Source organism: Eurosta solidaginis, chromosome 4 (genome assembly GCF_040869045.1).
Source record: "Eurosta solidaginis isolate ZX-2024a chromosome 4, ASM4086904v1, whole genome shotgun sequence".
In the NCBI taxonomy this organism is placed as follows: Eukaryota; Metazoa; Arthropoda; class Insecta; order Diptera; family Tephritidae; genus Eurosta; species Eurosta solidaginis.
In genome coordinates this window covers 53957610-53985313 of record NC_090322.1, presented here as the reverse complement: position 1 = coordinate 53985313, position 27704 = coordinate 53957610, and the positions used below count along the sequence as shown (strand labels likewise).

Here is a 27704-nt window from a genome sequence, read left to right as displayed (position 1 = left end):
GCATGGCTTTCAGCGTATTTAAAATTTCGCAAGTTAATTTTTGTTACCCATTATTAAATTCTCTTTGCCTTTCGTCTTGGTCTTCCATGTGATTTTTTTTCGGCATAAGCACCGCCGAATGTATTATAACCACGTGGGGTCAATTGATATGTAGCTGGGTCGAGTACGGTAGAGTTTGTCTTTGGTTTTGGAGTCCTCGAAGTCACTTTTCGAGCTTGGTTAGTAAGATCCAAAAATTCTAGACCATCTTTTATTTCATTTGTCTGCAAATAAAAACATAAAATGTTAGTATATATAAACAAACAGCAATAAACATTTGGATTCACGACACAATGCAAAAAAGCATTCGCCTTGCCGAAATTATTTTGAACCTTTGGGTTGCGACGTTTTCACCGAAAATAATTATGTACATTTACCTCAGAAAGTTCCCCTTCCTATAGTTCTTTTGTATATTTATTCTGATGTGCATACGCAAACCAGTGGCTTCATTGCTACCAAAAGATTCCACGTATAGTTGCTTCAAGAGTGGCATCTTCAAAGCTTCAACTCGCTTCGGTGTCAACTTTGCTATATCATCGCGCAATACCCACGCATTTGCATAAGGAACACTATTGGATTTATGTTAACTTTACGTAACAATTTCTTATTTTCGAGCAAACTTTGACACAGTTTCATTAATTTGGGATTTTCAAAGTGATTGTGGCGTGCCAAATTGCGCCAATTCTTTAGTACTTGAATGTATGACATTGTTGGTATCAAAACCTCCATAACTTTGTAACGAACTTCTCCCTAATGCTGCCGTTTTACTACTGAAAAGGGGTCAGGCGCATGCTTCCGAGACGGGTCTGCATACCTTGCTATGCTACGGTCTGGCTCAGGGAAATGGGAGTGGGCTTGTCTCGGTCACATACAGCGAAATTCGTACGAAACAAAAATCTGTATGCAGGGTATTTAACACTATTTACCTCATGAACGGAGATAAAAACACAACACAAAAAAAAAAGCCAGCGAAACTCAACAGCGAAACAAAAAAATTTATAACAAAAGCGGTATCAAAAAGGGTCATTGCTACCAGCGATGGAGGGATTGGAAAGATGGAATTTTCCCTCCTCGTCTTTACCCACCCAACCTGTTAATGTACCTTGACTTTATGTACATTAACCCAAGAAAAACATTTAAACCTGGTATACTAACCTTTCCCTAAATTTCGTCATCCAAATGAAAGAATTAGAAATCCATTTCTCTTTTATACTACAATGATTTCATATATTTATTGAAAAATAGGTAATAACTAACTCTATTTGATCAGCTAGATTGCATCTAAGAATATAAAAAAAACATAAATCCATCGTATTCTCTGTTTTTAGATAATTTTTAAGCTATTGCATAGATTTTATCGCGGGCTTGGCGACTAAACCAAAAAAAAACCGTAACGGATATTTGTCAAAAAAGGTTCGAAAAAGGTTCGGTTTTAGCAACAGGCCAAATACATAAAATTGGATCTCTATCATAAAGTTAAAGTTAAAGTTGAAGTTAAATATATAGTTAAAGTTAAAGCTAAAGTTAAAGTTAAAGTCAAAGTTAAAGTTAAAGTTTAAGACAAAACTTTTTTTAATATCAAAAAAAATAAAATGTTGCATAAATATTATTATTGCATAAGTTGATAATATGTAATAGCTTTACCGCGGCAGTCCCCGAGTGCCACACGTCCTTTTTTTTTTTACACTTTATTCAAAAGCCAATTAATACTACCTAAGACTAAAAGATATCTAATTAATCGACATAAGTATTTATTATTCTGATATACGAGCTCTCTATGGTTTGGTCGGTTTATTGTAGTAGCTTTATACTTAATTATATAAATATTAATTTCAAACATTCGTAAGCTTACTTGGGAAATCCCATTATTCGCAAATCCCCTCAATAAATGGGCTTTGTTTTGAGTTATCAAATCGATTTTTGCGCTAAAGTAAAATAAATAAACGTAACGACTAAAGACACGAACTTGTGCCAAAGGAAAAATATGCAAACGAAATGACTAAAGACACGAACTTGTGCTCGGTAATGAAACAGGTTGTGAGTGTGTTAGCTATCATGTTCAAACGCAATAAAACTTAGATTTCAAATCGCGGTTCAAAATGTAAAGACAAAAGGGATATTAATCACCTAATAATTACCAATAAAATGAAAAATATTTTCCAAATCTACGACGTCGACAAATGTTTCTACTGAAAAAATACAATATGTACGTAATTGAAGTATATTTTTTATTTTTTAATTACTTGATCTCCATCGATGCGACGGTGAGCTAAGCGACGATGACGGGAATGTTGTAAGTTCGATGTATTATGTCTAGCGACCTTGTCTGCTAGTGCTACAATTATTTTTGAAATACACTGGCAACATGTTAGAATGCATAATTGGACATCACTTGTAAATCGAATGGTGTTAATTCGCACCAGTGTTCGGTACAATACAACAAACATGTTGATATGCAATACTCAATTATTATGGATGTTGTGATAATGATATCGCCCTGTGATGGTCGCATATTACGTCGAGAGGCTAATATCATTGTGATGCTCGTCATAAATTCCCCCCAACCAGACAGAAGCTAACCGATGCTAGTCGGTACCTAACGGCTGCAACTTTCATAATTTTGTTATTGTTGATCTCTTTGCCCCTCGGTTAATTATTCGTAATAATTATGAAAGAAAATCAGGTAATTGTTGCTGATGTTGTGACTTTTCATGACCAGATGTCCTTAGTGTGGTATGTTCCTTTATGCTTGTTCCCTATGTCTTCTAACAAGTAATGAGCGTTTCCAACCTTTTTTATCACTTCGGCTTTAACACCTTGTGGGGCAGGTTTAGCATTGAAATGTTTTCCTAAATTACTTTGCACAAAATTTCTACGTATCACGATTTGTCCTGGGGTAAACTCCCGCATACGCGCGCGTAGGTTGTATGTGCTTGTGTTTTTCTCATACGCAAGTTTCATTTTGGAGTTAACTGATTCGCGAATGATGGCGAATTGATCCTCCCTACTAAGTCGAGCACTACCCTCCGACATCAATCCTAGAGTCTTCAAGATACCGCAGTCTTTCCCGTGTGTTACCATGTTTTGTCCGAAAACAACGAAATATGGCGACTGACCTATTGTGCTGTGTAAACCATTTCGTAAAGAACAGTTAATACTGCTTACGTAAGCATCCCAGTTCCGATGATCCTTGCGTACAAAGGATCTCAAAGCCTCGTTAATTGAGCGATTTACGCGTTCCGAGGCGTTGGCTTGAGGTGAATATTCCGCTGTCCGAACATGGCTAATTCCATATTTGTCAATGAAATTATGGAACTCCTTGCTGACAAATTGGCTTCCATTATCGGATACTATTGTCTGAGGAACACCAAAGCAATCAAAAATTGTAGTTTTAAGAAAATCTATTATTAAGTTGGCTGTGAACTTTCTTAGTGGTTGCAAAAAAGTGAATTTCGAAAATTGGTCGAGGACAATAAATATACCTGTTTCCCCTTTTTGATCTTGGAAAAGGTCCAATGAGATCGATATACAATCGTTGGAGAGGTCGCTCTGACTTGGCTTGCTGTCCCATCGGAGGGCGAAGCGAGTACGACGGCGTCTTCGAGGTTTTGCAAAGGTCACAGGATAGCGCATAATTTTTTACCAGCGCAATTGTTTTGGCTATACCACCGTGTGCTGAACTAGGCGAATTATGAGCCGAGTAAATAACGCTTTACCTTAATTCAGTCGGCACAAACAGTTTCCACACATCTTCTTCAAGGAGCGTGTTGGTCTCAAAATTATTCCTATAGTAAATGAATTTGTCTATTACTTTGTAGTCTGGCATATCACTGTTGGAAATTTTTTCCCGTAGTTCTCGGTATTCACCGGATTCGAAGTGCGACGATTCCAAATCTATTTCTGGCAAAATCTCTAACTCTGTCTCCTCCACATTTCCGGTTTCGTCAAAAGCGCGAGACAACGCGTCAGCGACTTTATTATCGCTTCCTTTTCTGTGCTCGATGGAAAAGCTATAACCTTGTAGTTTTAGCGCCCACCGCGTTAGCCTTCCGCTTAAGTCTTTTTGGCGCATTAGCCATTTCAGACTCGCGTAGTCGGTTACGACTTTAAAGTCGTGCCCTTCGATATATGGCCTGAACTTCTTTATTGCCATAACCACTGCGAGAGATTCCAGTTCAGTGACGGTATAATTTCTCTGCGCTCTGTTCAGTTTGTGGGACATAAAGGCAATAGGCCTTTCTTCGCCATTTTCATCAGCTTGAGCTAACAGACCACCAACACCGTACTGGCATGCTTCACATTGGAAAATGAACTGTTTCGAATAATCAGGGTGAATCAATAAGGGGCCATTGTAAGTTTATTTTTAAGCTGCTGAAAGGCCTCTTCAACTGCTGTATTCCAAGCAAACTTCTTTTTCTTAGAGAGCAGCTCGGTTAGTGGAAACGTGAGGCTAGCATAGTCGGAAATAAAGCGCCTATACCACCCTGCCATTCCCAACAATTGGCGTACTTGACGAAAGGTTTTCGGACATGGATAGTCAGAAATAGCCTTCACTTTATCTTAATCTACCGCTAGTGTCCCATTCCCAACTACAAATCCTAAATATTTAACTTTATTTAGACCAAAGCTACTCTTCTTAATGCTGATAGTTAGACCAGCTTTTCTTAGATGTGCTGCCACTTCCAACAGATGCGATATGTGTTCTTCAAACGTTTGAGAGACAACTAACAAATCGTCTAGGTAAACGAAAACATGAGTCTTGAGATTGTACGGGATAACCATGTCCATCAATCGACACATTGTTTGTGGTGAATTACAAAGACCAAATGGCATGCGTGTAAATTGGTACAATGGTCGATTGAGTATTGTGAATGCGGTTTTTGGACGAGACTCCTTAGACAAACTCATTTGCCAGAAGGCATCCTTCAGGTCAATTTTCGATATGCAATATACAGGCGGTAGTCGGGCTATCAGTCCATCTATATTCGGAATAGGATACGCGCCTTTCACCGTTACTTCATTAAGCTTTCTCGAGTCTAAACAAAACTCAATTAACTTCGTAGTTCCAAGGCCTTCTTTCTCGTAAGCAGGGAAGGCAGAAATAGCTATCTCAAGTTGGCGTTTCTGTAATGAGGTCAGCGGAATCACATCGGGGTCTTCTCCTTCGTCCGTAAGTTGATCTATGCATGGTTCAGCTTGAACTTGCAGACCAAATTTCTGCCGAAAGTGCATTCCGCATATAACGTTGCTGGCAACAGACGGTACTAAAAGAAACTCAATCGTTTCTCTACGATTGTTGAAATCTATCGTAAGCTCTACGACTCCAGCCGCGCGCTGCTTTTTCCCATCTGCTGTTTTTACAGAACCTAAAAGCTTCTGGTAATCTCTCTTGGGACCTTCAATAATTAGTTTTGCTAATTCAGATTCTATGCAGCTCTTATTTGCTCCGCTATATAATAAAGTTAAATATGGTTTATCTATTATCTTTATATTTGCGTATGGTCGAATGTCAGAATTATTGTAAACTATAGAGGAAATAACAGAATTAAGCAATGCTTTCTTACGCTTCCAATAGGCTGATATGCGCTTACTGGAACGGGTTGGAGTACGGTTGTTCTCTATGCCCGAGAATATTCTTTTTCTCGCACTATTGTACTCCGCCAAACGAACGTGATAGGGTTTTCTAGATAACGCTTCACTCAAATCTGTAGAAAATTCTACAGTTGTATTATTCGGGGAATATTTTGAATAAGGTGCCACGATTTTCCAACTTTTTTTTTTCGAGGGGTGGCGGGGGTCTTAAAAATCACAAAATTATCATCCGCAACTCTAGGAAACTCTTAGTTTATGAAATATAAACTTTTTAATTTCCAAATTAGTAAAATTTCAACTTAAGTCCTGCACTTGAAATTCGGGTCGCACATATCGATAGCGGTATCAAAAGACGCGTATTTGCGTCAAGATTAAGAATCGGAAAGCAGAAACTACATTTTTTATCTCGTTTAAAATTTATTCGCGGAAAACCCGTCGGTACTATTGTCGCTTTTTTCGTTGTTGCAATTAAACAAACGAAAACAAATGAAGGTGGTGAATAGTGTTGCCAGCTCTGCAACAATATCTTTTTATCTTGGTAGAACATTATAAGGTGGTAACACGTCGACATAAATGCAAACAAACATACACTATCAATGTGTTTAATTCGGATGTTACCAACACCAACGAAGACGAAGAACTCGGCAACGTAGAAGCTGTTGAGGCAAGTAAGCTAAAATGTTGGAATTGTCAAGAGATGGGACAGAGATATCATGACTGTCTCAAGCCCAGGAAAATCTTCTGCCACGGCTGTGGCGCTGAAAACATGTATAAACCCACATGTCCTAAATGCACCGTTGCATCGGAAAACTAGAAGAAGGATGTCCGTCGAATCCCAGACGAGCATCCATCGTATCGCCCTCGGAATTAAACACCAAACACGGTTATGGTGAACAACCCATTCAAATGATGACAATACCGAAAACATTCAGATACTTTCACCAGATAGTACAAAAACTAATAATAACCCGATGAATAATAGGGTTGGATTTAATATAAGGAGCCATTGTGAATATCGTTAAAGAACTTTTCATGTTTTCGCGCTGCTTTCCTCAAACTAGCAATATCCGTTATTTCGAGGTGTAAAATTTCGTGGCGCAAGCCGGACTTCAAATTGCGTATCAAAATCTCGACTAGCTCTGTTTCATTCATTTGGGTTCTCAACTTGTCGGACATTTGCATTACAACTTCAATGAAATCATCAAAGGGCTCAGCAAATTTTTGTTTTCTTCTTCGAATGTCATCGCGTATTTCGGCGTCTGTCGAAAAATCCTTAAATTGGCGTCGCATGGCCTCGCAACAATCAAACCAATCCAGATCATTCGTGCGTTGCCGGTAACGCCAGAACCATTGCAAACCTTTGCCTTAAAACAATGAGTGTAGATGTTGGCAAAGTACTGTAAAACTTCCGTTCAGGTGTAGGGCAGTTAACGTGATTACTCGATAAATAAATTGGTCTACATATATGCCACCTTTCGACCCGCTAAAACGAACCTGCCAATTTCGAATAAGATTTGACAGTTTGCCACAGACAATCGGCTAACGCCTAATGACTCAGGCCGTCTCTCATACCGAACATTGTCATTAGTAAGTTGCTCTGGATACGGTGCGTCGCGTGGCCATTCCACCTGCTCTTCTCGCCGAGAAACAGCTGGAGATGGTTTAGTATTTCTATCCATATTTAATTTTTGTAACATATTCTGAATATCCATGGTCATTACTTCACGAAAGTTTTGCATTGATTCAGAAACTAATTGCTGCACTCGCTATTCAGTAATTCCGCTTTGGTGTGGATTAGTCGCGCGTCGGTATCGTGGACTATTCGTTTGACCGTGTCGACGGTCAGTTGACGGATAAGTTTGGAATTGGGGATTAGTTTGCGCGTAAAGCCGCGTATTCGGTCGTTCTCGAGGAATAGTACCGGTTGGCATACTCAGTTTTTCCTTTTCTAAGATTTTTAGGTATTTTGCGAAACAGGGACTTCTACAGATTGGACAAGTGTCATTATTATCTAACCAGGTATGGATGCAAGTTAAGTGGAAACAATGATGGCTCACCGTTTCTCCCGTATCTTGACTATTTAACAAGGTTTCGGTGCATATGGCACAGAACTGGTGAGCACCCTCAGTGCCACCAGAGGCATTATCAGGACTACGTGTCACTGGCATCATAGCACTCAACTAATAAAAAAAATCGTGTGTTAATGTTTAGGTATCTACCGGAAATTGATTAGGAATGAAAACAATCAATCGATCGCGTTTTTAAATCAACTAATTAATAAAATATAATATGATGACTACTCTGTAGGGAAGGTTAATAATTTAGACTTAATAATTCGCGGTTGCTTAACTCCTTTATGTGTACATGTATTCTGGATAAAAATGAGGTTAGTGGCTAAGCTTATACTTTGGTAAATCGCCGCAACGTTGCAACAGATCAAAATCCAAAAGTAAATGCTTCACCGTTTGCTTGAAATATGGAACGTATTTGATTTTGTGGCTGTGGATCAAGGTCAGATGTAAGTATAAAAATATTTATTTTCTACAAATCCATTGACTCCAACAGTCCCACAGACGAAAAAAATTTAAAAAATTTGTATTTCCGAAGACAAAATACATAATAAATATGTCAATCTGTAATCCATCTCAAATCTTTAGATATCATGCTTATGATACTAATTCAGTGAAAAAAGTCAGCGGTCAGAGTCCGAATTAATCCAAGCTTTGCAAATCCTGCTTTCTTTTATTCACTGCGAAAAATGTTATTTAATAGGGAAATTTGGGAGCCTTGACAAGATGATCAGTTTTATAAGCTTAATTTTTTCTTTGTTTGCTATCCACTACTAGTCGTAATGAAAAAAAAAAAAACCAACTTGTCCTACCACACGTAGGTTTATTTCGGTAACGATGAACAGACCTAGGAGTTTATAGCATTTAGGCCCCACGTTGAGCGCCATTTATTTCTTTAACGAACTTTTGCCGAATGCTGCCGTTTTACTACTGAAAAAGGGTCAGGCGCATGATTCCGAGACGGGTCTGCATACCTTGCTATGCTACGGTTTGGCTCAGGGAAATGGGAGTGGGCTTGTCTCGGTCACATACCGCGAAATTCGTACGAAACAAAAATCTGTATGCAGGGTATTTAACACTATTTACCTCATGAACGGAGATAAAAATACAACAAAAAAAAAAGCGAAACTGAAGAAGCGAAACAAAAAAATGTTTAAAAAAGCGGAATCAAAAAGGGTCATTGCAACCAGCGATGGGGGGATTGGAAAGATGGAATTTTCCCTCCTCATCTTCACCCACCCAACCTGTTAATGTACTTTGACTTTATGTACATTAACCCAAGAAAAACATTTAAACCTGTTATACTAACCTTTCCCTACATTTCGTCATCCAAATGAAAGAATTAGAAATCCATTTCTCTTTTATAGTACAACTAGCAGAACCGGCAGACGTTGTTCTGCCCTAAATTTTTGGTCTATCTGCATACATTTTAATAAGCTTTTTCCGTCTAACTCTGCCATCGCCCCTCTACACTTTTTCCTAATCTTTGTATTCACTCCTCCCTCCGTATTTTTCGCTTCATCTATCACCATCTTCGTCTCATTCTATCTCTTTCTCAGTCTTTTCCTTCTCTCTTTTCTCTTCTCTCAAGTTTTTCTCTTTCTTGATGGTATGTATTTTGCTCCAGTTCCATACCGAGTCTCAGTCCCAGTCCCACTCCGAGTCTCAGTCTCAGCCTCAGTCCCAGTCCTAGTCCTAATCACAGTCCCAGTCCGTCTCTGGTCTACTTCCCGGAAAAGCTTCGTAAATATTAATATAGGCAAATATATATACCAAATTTCAGGCAAATCAAATAGGACGTATGTAAAAAGGTATGTGGGTATTATTAATTCATGTCTTTATTTCGGCTTCGCATGCATATTTATAAGTTTTGCCAGGTTGACGCGACTAAATCGAATATCACAATGAAAATTACTTTAAGGCTCTCAGCAACAGCTTTCATTTGATATCCATAATACACACACATTCTAGGGGTATCCGGATCCATGTTTTGGCCTATATCTCGGGACTCTAGTCACCCAGCGGTGTAAAACTTACTCTGTACCAAAGCACACATCAACAGCTTTAATTTGATACCCATAATGTAAAAACACATTCTAGGTGTATCCGGGTCCACGTTTTGGCCTATATCTCTAGACCCAAGTCAACCAGCGGTATAAAAAATAATCTGTAGTAAAGCACACATCAACAGCTTCAATTTGATACCCATAATGTAAAAACACGCCCTATTGTTACCCTTATCCATGTTTCTGCCTATTTTTCGAGACCCTAGTCACCCATAGGTATGAAAACTACCCTGTGCTAAAGCACTCATCAACAGATTTCATTTGATATCCATATTGTATAAACACATTCTAGGGGTGCCCGGGTCCACGTTTTGGCCTATATCTCGAGACCCTAGTCACCAATAGGTATGAAAACTACCCTGGACTAAAGCACTCATCAATAGATTTCATTTGATATCTATATTGCATAAACACATTCTAGGGGTGCCCGGTCCACGTTTTGGCCTATATCTCGAGACCCTAGTCACCCAGGGGTACCCAGTATCAAAGTACTCATAAACAGCTTCCATTTGACACCCATACTCTACAAACATATTCCAAGATTACCCAGGTCCACGTTTTGATCTCAATACCCTAGCCAGAACCGGAAAAAAGTATCCCATGTCCGTTCCCTGGTTCTGAGCTACCTCTCCACCAATTTTCAGCCAAATCGGTTCATCCGTTCTTGAGTTATGCGTAGTGTAACTAACACCACTTTCTTTTATATAGTATTTTTCTAAAAAAAATCATAACTCAAGAATGGCTAAACCGATTTGGGATTTCAAAATCAACTAACCATCATCTCTCCTTCCTGTATCTTTCCTAAAAATTTCATGGCAATCTTTCTATCCGTTCTCGAGTTATGGAGTGACAATCAAAATGAACACTTTTTATATATATAGATGATTTCATACATATATTGAAAAATAGGTAATAACTAACTCTATTTGATCAGCTAGATTGCATTTAGGAATATAACAAAAACATAAATCTATCGTATTCTCTGCGTTTAGATAATTTTATTTTTTTTTTGTTTTTTTTTTACAGTTTATTCAAAAACCAATTAATATTACCTAAGACTAAAAGATATCTAATTAATCGACATAAGTATTTATTATTCTGATATATGAGATGGTTTGGTCCGTTTATTGTAGTAGCTTTATACTTAATTATATAAATATTAATTTCAAACATTCTAAGCTTACTTGGGAAATCCCATTATTCGCAAATCCCCTCAATATATGGGCTTTGTTTTGAGTTATCAAATCGATTTTTGCGCTAAAGTAAAATAAATAAACGTAACGACTAAAGACACGAACTTGTGCCAAAGGAAAAATATGCAAACGAAATGACTAAAGACACGAACTTGTGCTCGGTAATGAAACAGGTTGTGAGTGTGTTAGCTATTATGTTCAAACGCAATAAAACTTAGATTTCAAATCGCGGTTCAAAATGTAAAGACAAAAGGGATATTTTTCACCTAATAATTACCAATAAAATTAAAAATATTTTCCAAATCTACCACGTCGACAAATGTTTCTACTGAAAAAATACAATATGTACGTAATTGAAGTATATTTTTTTTTTTTTACTTGATCTCCATCGATGCAACGATGACGGGAATGTTGTAAGTTCGATGTATTATGTCTAGCGACCTTGTCTGCTAGTGCTACAATTATTTTTGAAAATACACTGGCAACATGTTAGAATGCATAATTTGACATCACTAGTAAATCGAATGGTGTTAATTATACAAAAAAAAATGTATTAACGAACTTAAGAGGGCGAGCCCATTTTCGGTATTACCTACGAGATCAACTCTTAAAATTTTATACCGAAAATGCGAGTTTGTGAACTTTGTCGGAATTCCAAACCATATAATTAAACCAAAAGTACGGGAAACTTAAATCGGCGAGATTATTACCTTAACTCCCTGTTTTATGGTACACAAATTTTCTTTTTAAATTATCATAATTACAATATGAAACTATCACTGAGTGATCGTAAGAAAGACCAAGTAACTAGTTACATCCCTAATTAATTTATTTATGCAACCAATCTAACTAGCTAATTTTTCTAAGAAAATTTGGAAACAAAAAAATCTTTATAACTTATTTAACTCTAGAGATAATTTTTCCAGGAATCCGTTAAGTCGACCGCCTCGACCTTTGTGGGGAAATTTCGGCGCCTGAGTATGGACCAAGGTTCAGCTACTCCTTCACCTGCGTGATGATTTTTCTTTTCTTATTTTTCGTTGACATTTCTAAAGGTAGTTGGGCACATTGGCCTCTTTAAACATTTTCATTTGATGAATCACGGTTTTAGTGGCCGTAATTTCCATCACTCCTACAAACTTTTCACCGTTCTTCTCGGGTCAAGCAAGTAGATTTTATTTTCTTATTGCGTTTAGAACTTCAAAATGGCCACAATATCTCGATTTGTTCATCTGGCTTACAACTGGCTCAGAGTTGGTTGTAGTTTTTAGTATTTATTAATTGGTTTAGGTAATTTCTTTGTGGTTTAGTTCTACTTTGAGATCACCGCAGTTTGCCTGCTACTTTTAATATCGTTGTGGGATCGTAAAGTCCAGCTCCCGTCATAACAGTACGATTCTTATGGCGCCATACGTGATATGCTATCAAGGGTATGTTCATGCACAATGAAAACCATTCGCCACATAATAAGAACAATAGGGGACTCATGATAGCATATAAACTTATAAGGTGTAAAATTATATCCATTTACACACGCTGTTATATGAACGCACCTAGTAATACTCTTGATAAACTTGATTGTTTATCAGCTGTATTATTGCCGAACAACATTTTCTGATTGTTATACAAATTAAAAAAATGCCAAGACTAAGTGAAAAATCAAAACTAAAACGCCTTTACTTGCTGATCTTGGAGATTTTTGATGAAAATGCCTGCTGTAATGTCTGCAAGGTTGCATTCCTTTGAGTTTACCGCGTTTATTTATACAAATTGTGTAAATGATTTTTCATACAAAATTTGACAGCTCGTGCGTAAACTAGATAAATTTATACGTTTACACACTTTATAAGGCATTTATACGGTTACATGAGTCCCCCTAATAAGTTAAGAAAAAATATGTAGAGGGTCAAATTTATTAAAATTTTTGTTAGCAATTGGCGAATATTCGGATTGTAGGAGAGTTTCAGTTGGATAGACAGTTCTGTATTTCATCTATTGAAAGTTATTCTGTTGGGAAACTCCCTCTGAAAGCTTTTCGCTACTTTAATAGTTATTCCACTTTATTGCACAATGCACTTTAGAGCGTTTTATTAGCTACTACTCGATTTCAATTTACCACATATTTTGTAAACTTTGAGCTTAGCCAACAAAATTCTAATTTTTAAGGCTATTTATATAAATTTTCTCTTGATTAATTTTGTCAATAATTATCTTAACGCTCTGTAAAATCTTATTTGGAGCATTATTTATTAGACATTTATTCACATTCACGAATTAGCCGTCCACGAAATGAAATGTACTTGATTCTACGCCATGTTTTCAGCAACTTTAAGCAATTAACTTTAGAAATTATCTAGAACAGCCGGGGATTTTAGTCCCAACGCACGCGGGTTTGGGTCCGACGATTTTAATTTTTGCCAGGTCTAGTGATGGAACGATACTTCGCTATTGGTGATTGCATCGTCGCTATATAGCTAATAGCTATAGCTATTGCAATCCAAATATATCAATGATTGGCGATTTTCCTTCATTCGCTTCTTTTGAATGGCAATCACCTCTGGCAGAATATCGCCAATAGCGATTGGCGATTTTCCTTCAGCACGAAGTTCTAATACTAATAGTGAAAGCGGCGATGCAATCATCGATAGTGAAATATCGTTTATCACTATTCATCTGTGCTTTACTTTCCGACTGAGTAAAAAAGTTTTTATTGATACAAAAAGGAATAATTTTCTCAAAAATTGGAAAAAATATACTTTTACAAAAGTTTGCCACTTATTATCGAAAAGTCGGGATAGTTGTCTTAAAAACTGCGCAACGAAAAAAATTTCTAGTCAACAGATAGTGGTAAATAAGGGCTGATTTTTGTGCAGAGAAATTAAGGAAACGGCGAACGGAACAAAGCAAACTTGTGCAACAACAATTTCGACGACGAAGTGATGTGCAATAATTGCAAAAAATGGTTTTGCAATGGCCGTGGAAGCACATCTGGATCCCAAATTGTTAATCATTCGGTGAGGGCTAAACATAGGGAAGTCACCCTACATTCTGAAGGTCCACTTGGAGAAACAGTACTAAAATGTTACTCGTGTGGCGTACGTAATGTACTTCTATTAGGATTAATTCCAGCACAGGCTGATTCTGTTGTAGTGTTGTTATGCCGGTAAGCTGAATATGGAGTAAATATTAAAAAGTGTATTTATTTAAACGAATAAATTGAAATTTTAGTCAACCATGTGCAGCGCCAAACTCTTTGAAAGATATTAATTGGGATCAAGAACAATGGAAACCACTTATAACTGATCGTTCGTTTTTGAACGACAAATATCAGCAGCACAAATAAACAAATTGGAGGAATAATGGAAGGAAAATATTGATGCAACATTTCGGGATTTAGAGAAGCCGGGTATAGATACTGAACCATCACAAGTGCTATTGCGTTATGAAGATGGTTATCAATACGAGAAAGGTTTTGGTCCACAGAATACGATAAAAATTTAAAAGAATCGCAAACACAGGAGGGTATAGAAATAAGACGTTGGCTTAAACAAAAAAACAATAACATACTTTACGCTTGCTGAAACTGATTCGGATATGAAACTAAGGTAACGGTTTACAAAACGGTGCATTACCGAATTTTTATCTAAATTTTTCAAAGGTGGTATCAAAAGACGCGTCTAGACCTCCGTTTTAAGAATCCCAAAGCGAAAATCAAAAATTTTATTTCAGTCAAAAGATATTTACAAAAACACGTAAAACGCCCCGGGAGGGTCCGAAATATGGGGCCCGATCAACAATTTTTTTGCATAGAACATCTTTCTGGCTTATAAAAAATTACCCTGGGTGGATCCGACACCGGTTTGGGGATCAAAAAAAAAATGCTCACAGAACTCCTTTTTGCATTAGTGTGTGTGTGTGTACATCAAATGTGGCAAAAAACAACAACCACATGGAAATTTGAACCCATTTTTTGCTTATATCTTTTGACAGAAATAAAAACTTTATTTTCGCTCTCAGATTCTTAAAACGGAGGTCGAGATGCGTCTTTTGATACGACCTTAATAAATTTCGATAAAAATTAGGTGGTGCACCGCCTGGTAAAACGTTACCGAAACTAATGCATGTGTTATTCATAAGTTAATACTAGGCTGTAGCCGTTAAAAGTTTTATAAAATTTGTGTTTTTGGTGGAAAAATAAAAGAATTATGGAAGCATATATCACTCGTCTTATTGAAACAGATTCAATCAAAATTTAAGTTTTTTGGAAAAATGCAATTCAAGCTTTGTCATATGGTTGAATTCTCCGGCTAATTTCTAGGGAACTGAAGTGGGTAGCTAATTTTCTGCTAAAGAATATTTTTATAATAGTTTAAAGAATTTGCTATATTTTTTCCTCTGTATTTTTCATTAAAAATTGATTCACTTTACTATACAAATATTATGCAGCCAAATAAAACTTTCAGAATAAATTCATACGGAGTATTTCTGAAAACATCGGTGTAGTATAATATAGTAAATAAATCATGATTTTATGGTGTTACATATACAGATTTATTTCGGGTTGATTCATCTTACATTTAAAAATCAAAGCATTTTCAATTAGCAAAATTTATAAAACAAAGATGCATAGATATTTATTTCCTCTAGTTTCATCTCATTAAGTGTAATACGAGTCTGAATATATTGTCGTAAGCCAGTTAATAATATTGTATCATAACATCTCAGAAAATTAGAATTTCACATTACATCAATTTACAATAAAAGGAACATATTTTTTCTTTTTATTCCAATTTTGGTTCATATATTCTGTATACTAAATAAAATTAATGTATAGCATCCAATCTACTCGGGTAAACAAATTTAAACATTCATTTTTTATATCCAAGTATACAAATAATAGCAGATTCGCTTATTAGAGATAAAGCGATCGCCATAGCTGTAAAAAATAGCCATATCCATATTCACTGATATCTCAAAATCGCTGTATCGCCCATCATATCTTCTGTGTAGAATGGCTTGTTAAAATAAAGTAATCGCTATAGTTATAAAAAATAGCCGCGATTCAAAAATAGTCATATCTATTTTCACTGATAGCTCAAAATCGCCATATCGTCCATCACTAGCCAGGTCATTCCGATGTCTCCACATAAACTCTTGGTAAATTGAAATAAACTCCAAAAATCGTTTGGATTTCACCTTTAGATTTTTAACGCACTTATAATTACCAGCTATTCGGAAATTTAATGTTTTTTTTAATATTTTTTTTTATTAGTATTGAGTATTCAATGTAAAACTTTGTGCACACACGCGTGTTCGGGTGGTTCTCGCCCACGGTGTTGGTCTTGCCGATGTCTACATCAAAACTGATTTTATTAATCTTTCGCCTACGCCTTCAAAGCCTTTGCTTCTACCGGGAGTTTTCCACTTTTCCATATCTTCTCTCCTTAGGTATAGGTCAAACGGCATAATCGCCTGATCTTCCCGTTAGACATTGTTTTTTTTTCTTTTCTTCTTGATATACCTTTGTACAGTCAGATCAGACAATGACTTCCTTACTCGTATAGAGAGATGAGAAATAACGTTATAGATCACGCCATCCAAATTTGCTTAACAAAAAAAAAAAAAAAACAAAACAGGAATGTACCAGCATAAATTCGTACTGGTTCAAAAAAAAAAATGATCGAAATTGCGTAAACCCTAAATAAATCATCTACGTAACTGTCGATCGTTGAATAGCAAACAACCAAAGCTAAAATTTTATATTTCCCCACATCCTCCTCTTAGGGTTCGAAATTGGTACTTTTCCCTATTGGGTACTTCGCCATCTTGCTCTGGCGCAGCTAGGCTATTTCCTCTTAAATAAGGACAGAGATGGTTCTTGGTAATCCGATCCGGTTTGGGACTGTTTTTATATGATCGAAATCTACCATACCTCGAATACAGCAAAAAAAATCTACCAGTTTCTTGTATAAAAAAAGAACAAAAAAAAAAGGGACAGATGAAGACTAGTTTCATACTTTGCGATAGCTTGTATCATTGGATTTTCTGCATGGTATGTATGTATGATTATTGCCTTAACATCATCTAGTAGTTCTCTGTTCCACTAGTTGAGCGCCACCTTCGTTATGCGCATGTTCGGGTTTTCCCAGTATTAGTGCATGCTCACTAATTCCAATCTACATATATATACCTATATGTGTACCTACAATTGTACAATATCAAGTGGGTGTGTTGGTGATTGACTTACCTGGGCTTTTAAGTTACGCTCGCCCGCTCACAAGCATATAACCAAAGAGGATAAATCAACAAGAGACATCACTTAACATGTTTGCTTCGAACACAAACTACTCGCTGATTAAGATTGGGGTTACTGACATTTCTTTTTAAGGCTGTCCGCAAATACACGGCGAAAACCACAGTTGCCACTTCGGGCTCTGTTTGGTGCGCTGGTACCTTTTTGTCAATTTTGGTGCTTTTTAAGCAAGTAGCCACGATTTTGATATTTTTGTCTTTCACTACTGCACAGATTCAAAAATCGTTCAATCATTTAATTGTAGCAGAACAAAGGCTATTCCGGCACATAAAGGAGTAATGTCGGATTTTCGAAAAAACAAATTTTGTATATATGTACATATGTAGCTGATGAAACAACGGACTTATCAGAACGAGAGGTCTAGTTTTGGTGGTAGATGTTTCGATCGATTAGCAAACAAATTTCGTTATAGATTTTAATCACAAGTTGAGCCTAATAAAAGTGATACCACACTGCATTAAAAATTTATTTGAAAATCACGTTTGCTTCTTGGTAATTTTATAAAGCTTGCATTGATGGAGCCAATAAGATGGCCAGCGAAAAAATTAATTGAAAACAAAATTTTACATTTAGTACATTCAGGCGAATCGACTTGAACTAGGTAACCTGGCTGAGTTTGTGATTTTGTAATGCCACGATTTGTATGCTGCCCCGACTTTGTTATAAGAAATGATCTCATTAATTCTCATACATCAGATGATGAATAGCACTGTGATATTGAAATATTTTGAGACTTATTTATGTATATGGGCAAGTTGCCTTTAACCTTTAGTTTTTATTCTTAGTGGCGGCCACCGTGGTGTGATGGTAGCGTGCTCCGCCTATCACACCGAATATCCTGGGTTCACGCCCCGGACAAAGCAACATGAAAATTTTAGAAATAATGTTTTTCAATTAGAAGAAAATTTTTCTAAGCAGGGTCGCCCCTCGGCAGTGTTTGGCAAGCACTCTGCGTGTATTTCTGCCATGAAAAGCTCTCAGTGAAAACTCATATGCCTTGCAGATGCCGTTTGGAGTCGGCATAAAACAAGTAGGTCGCGTCCCGCCAATTTGTAAGAAAAATTAAAAAGGAGTACGCCGCAAATTGGAAGAGAAGCTCGGCCTAAAATCTCTTCACAGGTTATCGCGCCTTACATTTCTTTATATTTATTATTAACTTTAAAAAATTTTATTTCGCTTCTTTTAGCCTTTAATTTTTGTCTATATAGCCTTTTTTCTGCAAAGAAGTTCTGCCAACACTGCTCTAGTGTTTTGACATGCGGCGAAAATTAAAATGAAAAGTGAGAAGCAACTGTCAGTAACCCCAATCTTTTGTAGAGAGTGTTTGATATCAAACATACGAACTGACGTCTCTTGTTATGTATGCTCTTTGCACTGTGATGGTCGCATATTACGTCGAGACGCTAATATCATTGTGATGCTCGTCATAACTTGTGGACAACGGTACAAATGTACTAGCACTTGATTAAAACGTAGCTTGAATTTACGTATAATTTTAAATACTTCGAATTTATTTTTAGTTGTGCGCAATTTGCTCAAAAACAATATAGCTGATGGCGACATTTTACTACTTTTAGTCTTTTCGACATCACCGCCATCTGAGTTAGCATCCTTTTCTGTCTTGCTATCGTTAGATACAGCATCGGCGTCTATATGATTTTCCACATGCTCCCCTGCATCTCCACTTATTTCAGCTGCTTTGAGTAATTCAGTACAAGTTTTAAAGAAGGGCGTAACAACATCCACAGCACCAATTGTTTCATTACTAATATGACAAAGCTTAAGCAATGATTTATGCGTATAACCATGTGCACCACGATGTGCTAGCCACATTTTTCGTATTCTGTCTGGTGATTGATCTTCATACCAGGATGTAATAGATTTTTTGGTTGTTTTAGAAAATCCTTTACGTTTTTGTTCACGCTGTATAAGTGCAGCATATTTACAGAACAAGAAAAGGTCTTCATCATTTCGTATAAGTACCGGAAAAGGTTTTCTCAGTGAAATCTTCCATTTAATATAGACTTCGCTGTCCAAATAAACGGCTTATACGAAAATTGGTTCATCACGTCGTATGAGCGTAGTTTCATGTTTATATAATCAAGGGGGTCAGAATATACCCGCGGTAGGTATGCCTGTCGTAAGAGGCGAGTAAAATACCAGATTCAAGGGGTGTGTAGTGCAACCCTTCAGGTTGCCAGCGCAATATATAGCTTCTCCAAACCCAATTGTCAAGCTCACCTATCCGCGGCGAATCCTGTTTCACTAACAAACGAGGCTCTGGCGACCCCAAGCTACTCATGGAGTTTGGGGGTGGGGAGGGAGGGGATGGCCTGAAGGTTTAATGTGGCCACATAAATGTTCCCGAGATGGTCGGGCTAGCACCTTAATGGTGCTGTGGTACCGGAGCGTACCGGATCTGTATCCGGCAAAGGACCATCCCATCGATAACACTCCCTCAAAGCCTTCGGGGAGCAACCTTATCGCTACAACAACAACAACAGCGTAGTTTCATGCAATACTTTCTTTAAAACTAAAAGCTTGGCATCTCCATTCGCAATAAATAACGAAAATACATATTCACCACTCATACAGAAACACTACCTTGCGATAAAAATTCATCGGGGTTGCTTTTTGCGATATAATTCGTATCGCAAGGATACAGAGACGGGCTACAGGGGTGACTTTATAATGTGTTTGTACCATATGGGTACCAAATTAAAGGTATTAATGAGGGTTTTAAAAGGGAGTGGCCCTTAGTTGTATATGTGAAGGCGTTTTCGAGATATCGACCGAAATGTGGATCAGGGTGACCCAATGGCGGATACAGACCTACCTGAATAAATATTGGGCGTGCTTAATTTTCCAGAAATTGAAATGCATTTTTTAGATTTCCGTAAAATTGAGATTGAATGAAATATTTCTTATCTTCTTTTGTCTGCTTGTCTAGCAAAAAAAGGTAAATAATAAATAAGTGAGTTTTGCTTTTTCCGCTTATTGCCGCAGATATGCCATGGTTTGTGAATAAAATAGTTGAAACATGGTGACCTTGCAAAACATAAAAAAATTCTTCATATCACCAACCAACTTCATTTTTTTTTATAAAAGTTCCGGAACACACCTAATATGTCGTTTCATTTATGCAATATCAGAGCCACTGATGACCTGATACGAAACTTGTATTCTCTCTCAATTCGTTTCCAGGAATGGGGCTCGAAATCAGCTGTCTGTTAATTCAATTGTAAACAAAAATTCTTCATATCACCAACCAACTTCATTTTTTTTTATAAAAGTTCCGGAACACACCTAATATGTCGTTTCATTTATGCAATATCAGAGCCACTGATGACCTGATACGAAACTTGTATTCTCTCTCAATTCGTTTCCAGGAATGGGGCTCGAAATCAGCTCTCTGTTCATTCAATTGTAAACAAAAATTCTTCATATCACCAACCAACTTCATTTTTTTTTATAAAAGTTCCGGAACACACCTAATATGTCGTTTCATTTATGCAATATCAGAGCCACTGATGACCTGATACGAAACTTTTATTCTCTCTCAATTCGTTTCCAGGAATGGGGCTCGAAATCAGCTGTCTGTTCATTCAATTGTAAACAAAAGTTTGACTCAGGGAAATGGGAGTGGGCTTGTCTCGGTCACATACCGCGAAATTCGTACGAAACAAAAATCTGTATGCAGGGTATTTAACACTATTTACCTCATGAACGGAGATAAAAATACAACAAAAAAAAAAGCCAAACTCAAGAAGCGAAACAAAAAAATGTTTAAAAAAGCGGAATCAAAAAGGGTCATTGCAACCAGCGATGGGGGGATTGGAAAGATGGAATTTTCCCTCCTCATCTTTACCCACCCAACCTGTTAATGTACTTTGACTTTATGTACATTAACCCAAGAAAAACATTTAAACCTGGTATACTAACCTTTCCCTACATTTCGTCATCCAAATGAAAGAATTAGAATTCCATTTCTCTTTTATAGTACAACTAGCAGCACCGGCACGTTGTTCTGCCCTAAGTTTTTGGTCTATCTGCATACATTTTAATAAGCTTTTTCCGTCTAACTCTGCCCTCGCCCCTCTACACTTTTTTCTAATCTTTGTATTCACTCCTCCCTCCGTATTTTTCGCTTCATCTATCACCATCTTCGTCTCATTCTATCTCTTTCTCAGTCTTTTCCTTCTCTCTTTTCTCTTCTCTCAAGTTTTTCTCTTTCTTGATGGTATGTATTTTGCTCCAGTCCCATACCGAGTCTCAGTCCCAGTCCCACTCCGAGTCTCAGTCTCAGCCTCAGTCCCAGTCCTAGTCCTAATCACAGTCCCAGTCCGTCTCTGGTCTACTTCCCGGAAAAGCATCGTAAATATTAATATAGGCAAATATATATACCAAATTTCAGGCAAATCAAATAGGACGTATGTAAAAAGGTATGTGGGTATTATTAATTCATGTCTTTATTTCGGCTTCGCATGCATATTTATAAGTTTTGCCAGGTTGACGCGACTAAATCGAATATCACAATGAAAATTACTTTAAGGCTCTCAGCAACAGCTTTCATTTGATATCCATAATACACACACATTCTAGGGGTATCCGGATCCATGTTTTGGCCTATATCTCGGGACTCTAGTCACCCAGCGGTGTAAAACTTACTCTGTACCAAAGCACACATCAACAGCTTCAATTTGATACCCATAATGTAAAAACACATTCTAGGTGTATCCGGGTCCACGTTTTGGTCTATATCTCTAGACCCAAGTCAACCAGCGGTATAAAAAATAATTTGTAGTAAAGCACACATCAACAGCTTCAATTTGATACCCATAATGTAAAAACACGCCCTATTGTTACCCTTATCCATGTTTCTGCCTATATCTCGAGACCCTAGTCACCCATAGGTATGAAAACTACCCTGTGCTAAAGCACCCATCAACAGATTTCATTTGATATCCATATTGTATAAACACATGCTAGGGGTGCCCGGGTCCACGTTTTGGCCTATATCTCGAGACCATAGTCACCAATAGGTATGAAAACTTCCCTGGACTAAAGCACTCATCAATAGATTTCATTTGATATCTATATTGTATAAACACATTCTAGGGGTGCCCGGTCCACGTTTTGGCCTATATCTCGAGACCCTAGTCACCCAGGGGTACCCAGTATCAAAGTACTCATAAACAGCTTCCATTTGACACCCATACTCTACAAACATATTCCAGGATTACCCAGGTCCACGTTTTGATCTCAATACCCTAGCCAGAACCGGAAAAAAGTATCCCATGTCCGTTCCCTGGTTCTGAGCTACCCCTCCACCAATTTTCAGCCAAATCGATTCATCCGTTCTTGAGTTATGCGTAGTGTAACTAACACCACTTTCTTTTTTGTGTTATGATAGGCTTTTCTTGACCATAATGTTGCTTTTAGTGCAAGTAAAACTCCCCTATTACGTCCCAACGTTTCGCTAAGCACCTTAGCTTCCTCAGGGGCGAAACTGCATTTATTTAAATATTTTTTCAATTTACCAACGTAATTTGACATGAAATTATAAAAATAAGATTTCAACTAAGATTTTCAACAATGTCCAAAAATTAAAACCAAACAAAAAACAATAAAGGAAAATGGACTTACATACATATACATATATGTTAAATTTTCTATTATAAAAACATATCGCTAATACCATCTATATGTGGTACAATTGTCAAACTAAACAACAGAATTTAAAGGCATAACAAATAAGCCGCGGAAATGCAATCCGTGTCTTCTTTTATGTTTACTGTTTTGTTCCTTTTCTCTATTATTCGTAAGCTCTCTATAGTGTATCTGATTTTTGTTCGTTTCTCTTTGTCTAATATTTTGACATTTTTCATATCAGCTGAGTGACCGCTTGATGTGGTGTGTTGCGATAGCGCTGTGTCGATTTTCTTTTTCCTTATGTCTGCTTCATGCTCATTTAGGCGTACTCCTAGACTTCGCTTAGTCGTGCCTATGTATATTTTATCGCAGCTTTCGTTTTCTTTACCTTTGCATGGTATTTCATAGACAATGTTATTTTGTTGTGAAGTTTTGAGAGGAGTTTTGGTTTTTGTGAAGATACTAGATAACGTATTATTCGATGTGTATGCTAAACATATGTTATTGTTGTCAGACGTAATGTGCTTGTAGAAGTATTCGGTTAATCTAGGTATGTACTTAACACTGTAATACTGTTTGGGTTGATCTGTTGTGGTTCTTGTTGTATTTGTATTGATATTATTTTCAACATTTGACATTTTCTCTCGAATTAGGCTGTCTATAAGTGTTTTTGGAAAGTTATTGTTTGTAAGAATTTGTTTAATTTTTCTTATGTTTGTTTTCTTTTATATAGTATTTTTCTAAAAAAAATCATAACTCAAGAATGGCTAAACCGATTTGGGATTTCAAAATCAACTAACCATCATCTCTCCTTCCTGTATCTTTCCTAAAAATTTCATGGCAATCTTTCTATCCGTTCTCGAGTTATGGAGTGACAATCAAAATGTACACTTCTTTTTATATATATAGATGATTTCATACATATATTGAAAAATAGGTAATAACTAACTCTATTTGATCAGCTAGATTGCATTTAAGAATATAACAAAAACATAAATCTATCGTATTCTCTGCGTTTAGATAATTTTATTTTTTTTTTTTTTACAGTTTATTCAAAAACCAATTAATATTACCTAAGACTAAAAGATATCTAATTAATCGACATAAGTATTTATTATTCTGATATATGAGATGGTTTGGTCCGTTTATTGTAGTAGCTTTATACTTAATTATATAAATATTAATTTCAAACATTCTAAGCTTACTTGGGAAATCCCATTATTCGCAAATCCCCTCAATATATGGGCTTTGTTTTGAGTTATCAAATCGATTTTTGCGCTAACGTAAAATAAATAAACGTAACGACTAAAGACACGAACTTGTGCCAAAGGAAAAATATGCAAACGAAATGACTAAAGACACGAACTTGTGCTCGGTAATGAAACAGGTTGTGAGTGTGTTAGCTATTATGTTCAAACGCAATAAAACTTAGATTTCAAATCGCGGTTCAAAATGTAAAGACAAAAGGGATATTTTTCACCTAATAATTACCAATAAAATGAAAAATATTTTCCAAATCTACCACGTCGACAAATGTTTCTACTGAAAAAATACAATATGTACGTAATTGAAGTATATTTTTTTTTTTTTACTTGATCTCCATCGATGCGACGGTGAGCTCAGCGACGATGACGGGAATGTTGTAAGTTCGATGTATTATGTCTAGCGACCTTGTCTGCTAGTGCTACAATTATTTTTGAAAATACACTGGCAACATGTTAGAATGCATAATTTGACATCACTAGTAAATCGAATGGTGTTAATTAAACAAAAAAAATGTATTAACGAACTTAAGAGGGCGAGCCCATTTTCGGTATTACCTACGAGATCAACTCTTAAAATTTTATACCGAAAATGCGAGTTTGTGAACTTTGTCGGAATTCCAAACCATATAATTAAACCAAAATTACAGGAAACTTAAATCGGCGAGATTATTACCTTAATTCCCTGTTTTATGGTACACAAATTTTCTTTTTAAATTATCATAATTACAATATGAAAATATCACTGAGTGATCGTAAGAAAGACCAAGTAAATAGTTACATCCCTAATTAATTTATTTATGCAACCAATCTAACTAGCTAATTTTTCTAAGAAAATTTGGAAACAAAAAAATCTTTATAACTTATTTAACTCTAGAGATAATTTTTCCAGGAATCCGTTAAGTCGACCGCCTCGACCTTTGTGGGGAAATTTCGGCGCCTGAGTATGGACCAAGGTTACAGCTACTCCTTCACCTGCGTGATGATTTTTCTTTTCTTATTTTTCGTTGACATTTCTAAAGGTAGTTGGGCACATTGGCCTCTTTAAACATTTTCATTTGATGAATCACGGTTTTAGTGGCCGTAATTTCCATCACTCCTACAAACTTTTCACCGTTCTTCTCAGGTCAAGCAAGTAGATTTTATTTTCTTATTGCGTTTAGAACTTCAAAATGGCCACAATAGCTCGATTTGTTCATCTGGCTTACAACTGGCTCAGAGTTGGTTGTAGTTTTTAGTATTTATTAATTGGTTTAGGTAATTTCTTTGTGGTTTAGTTCTACTTTGAGATCACCGCAGTTTGCCTGCTACTTTTAATATCGTTGTGGGATCGTAAAGTCCAGCTCCCGTCATAACAGTACGATTCTTATGGCGCCATACGTGATATGCTATCAAGGGTATGTTCATGCACAATGAAAACCATTCGCCACATAATAAGAACAATAAGTTAAGAAAAAATATGTAGAGGGTCAAATTTATTAAAATTTTTGTTAGCAATTGGCGAATATTCGGATTGTAGGAGAGTTTCAGTTGGATAGACAGTTCTGTATTTCATCTATTGAAAGTTATTCTGTTGGGAAACTCGCTCTGAAAGCTTTTCGCTACTTTAATAGTTATTCCACTTTATTGCACAATGCACTTTAGAGCGTTTTATTAGCTACTACTCGATTTCAATTTACCACATATTTTGTAAACTTTGAGCTTAGCCAACAAAATTCTCATTTTTAAGGCTATTTATATAAATTTTCTCTTGATTAATTTTGTCAATAATTATCTTAACGCTCTGTAAAATCTTATTTGGAGCATTATTTATTAGACATTTATTCACATTCACAAATTAGCCGTCCACGAAATGAAATGTACTTGATTCTACGCCATGTTTTCAGCAACTTTAAGCAATTAACTTTAGAAATTATCTAGAACAGACGGGGATTTTAGTCCCAACGCACGCGGGTTTGGGTCCGCCGATTTTAATTTTTGCCAGGTCTAGTGATGGAACGATACTTCGATATTGGTGATTGCATCGTCGCTATATAGCTAATAGCTATAGCTATTGCAATCCAAATATATCAATGATTGGCGATTTTCCTTCATTCGCTTCTTTTGAATGGCAATCACCTCTGGCAGAATATCGCCAATAGCGATTGGCGATTTTCCTTCAGCACGAAGTTCTAATACTAATAGTGAAAGCGGCGATGCAATCATCGATAGTGAAATATCGTTTATCACTATTCATCTGTGCTTTACTTTCCGACTGAGTAAAAAAGTTTTTTGGATACAAAAAGGAATAATTTTCTCGAAAATTGGAAAAAATATACTTTTACAAAAGTTTGCCACTTATTATCGAAAAATCGGGATAGTTGTCTTAAAAACTGCACAACGAAAAAAATTTCTAGTCAACAGATAGTGGTAAATAAGGGCTGATTTTTGTGCAGAGAAATTAAGGAAACGGCGAACGGAACAAAGCAAACTTGTGCAACAACAATTTCGACGACGAAGTGATGTGCAATAATTGCAAAAAATGGTTTTGCAATGGCCGTGGAAGCACATCTGGATCCCAAATTGTTAATCATTCGGTGAGGGCTAAACATAGGGAAGTCACCCTACATTCTGAAGGTCAACTTGGAGAAACAGTACTAAAATGTTACTCGTGTGGCGTACGTAATGTACTTCTATTAAGATTAATTCCAGCACAGGCTGATTCTGTTGTAGTGTTGTTATGCCGGTAAGCTGAATATGGAGTAAATATTAAAAAGTGTACTTATTTAAACGAATAAATTGAAATTTTAGTCAACCATGTGCAGCGCAAAACTCTTTGAAAGATATTAATTGGGATCAAGAACAATGGAAACCACTTATAACTGATCGTTCGTTTTTGAACGACAAATATCAGCAGCACAAATAAACAAATTGGAGGAATAATGGAAGGAAAATATTGATGCAACATTTCAGGATTTAGAGAAGCCGGGTATAGATACTGAACCATCACAAGTGCCATTGCGTTATGAAGATGGTTATCAATACGAGAAAGGTTTTGGTCCACAGAATACGATAAAAATTTAAAAGAATCGCAAACACAGGAGGGTATAGAAATAAGATGTTGGCTTAAACAAAAAAACAATAACATACTTTACGCTTGCTGAAACTGATTCGGATATGAAACTAAGGTAACGTTTTACAAAACGGTGCATTACCGAATTTTTATCTAAATTTTTCAAAGACGCGTCTAGACCTCCGTTTTAAGAATCCCAAAGCGAAAATCAAAAGACGCGTCTAGACCTCCGTTTTAAGAATCCCAAAGCGAAAATCAAAAATTTTATTTCAGTCAAAAGATATTTACAAAAACACGTAAAACGACCCCGGGAGGGTCCGAAATATGGGGCCCGATCAACAATTTTTTTGCATAGAACATCTTTCTGGCTTATAAAAAATTACCCTGGGTGGATCCGACACCGGTTTGGGGATCAAAAAAAAAAAATGCTCACAGAACTCCTTTTTGCATTAGTGTGTGTGTGTGT

At 36.5% G+C, this 27704-nt stretch overlaps 1 long non-coding RNA gene and 1 pseudogene across 1 annotated transcript; one reads left to right on the top strand and one right to left on the bottom strand.

Annotated features, from left to right (window-relative positions):
* Nucleotides 1-250: 250 nt before the first annotated feature.
* Nucleotides 251-23562, bottom strand: LOC137248500 (RNA-binding protein Ro60-like; annotated as a pseudogene).
* Nucleotides 13619-15175, top strand: LOC137249794 (uncharacterized). The gene is made up of 2 exons (XR_010952554.1): nucleotides 13619-14122; nucleotides 14188-15175. It is a non-coding gene; the product is annotated as an uncharacterized lncRNA (long non-coding RNA).
* Nucleotides 23563-27704: the final 4142 nt, after the last annotated feature.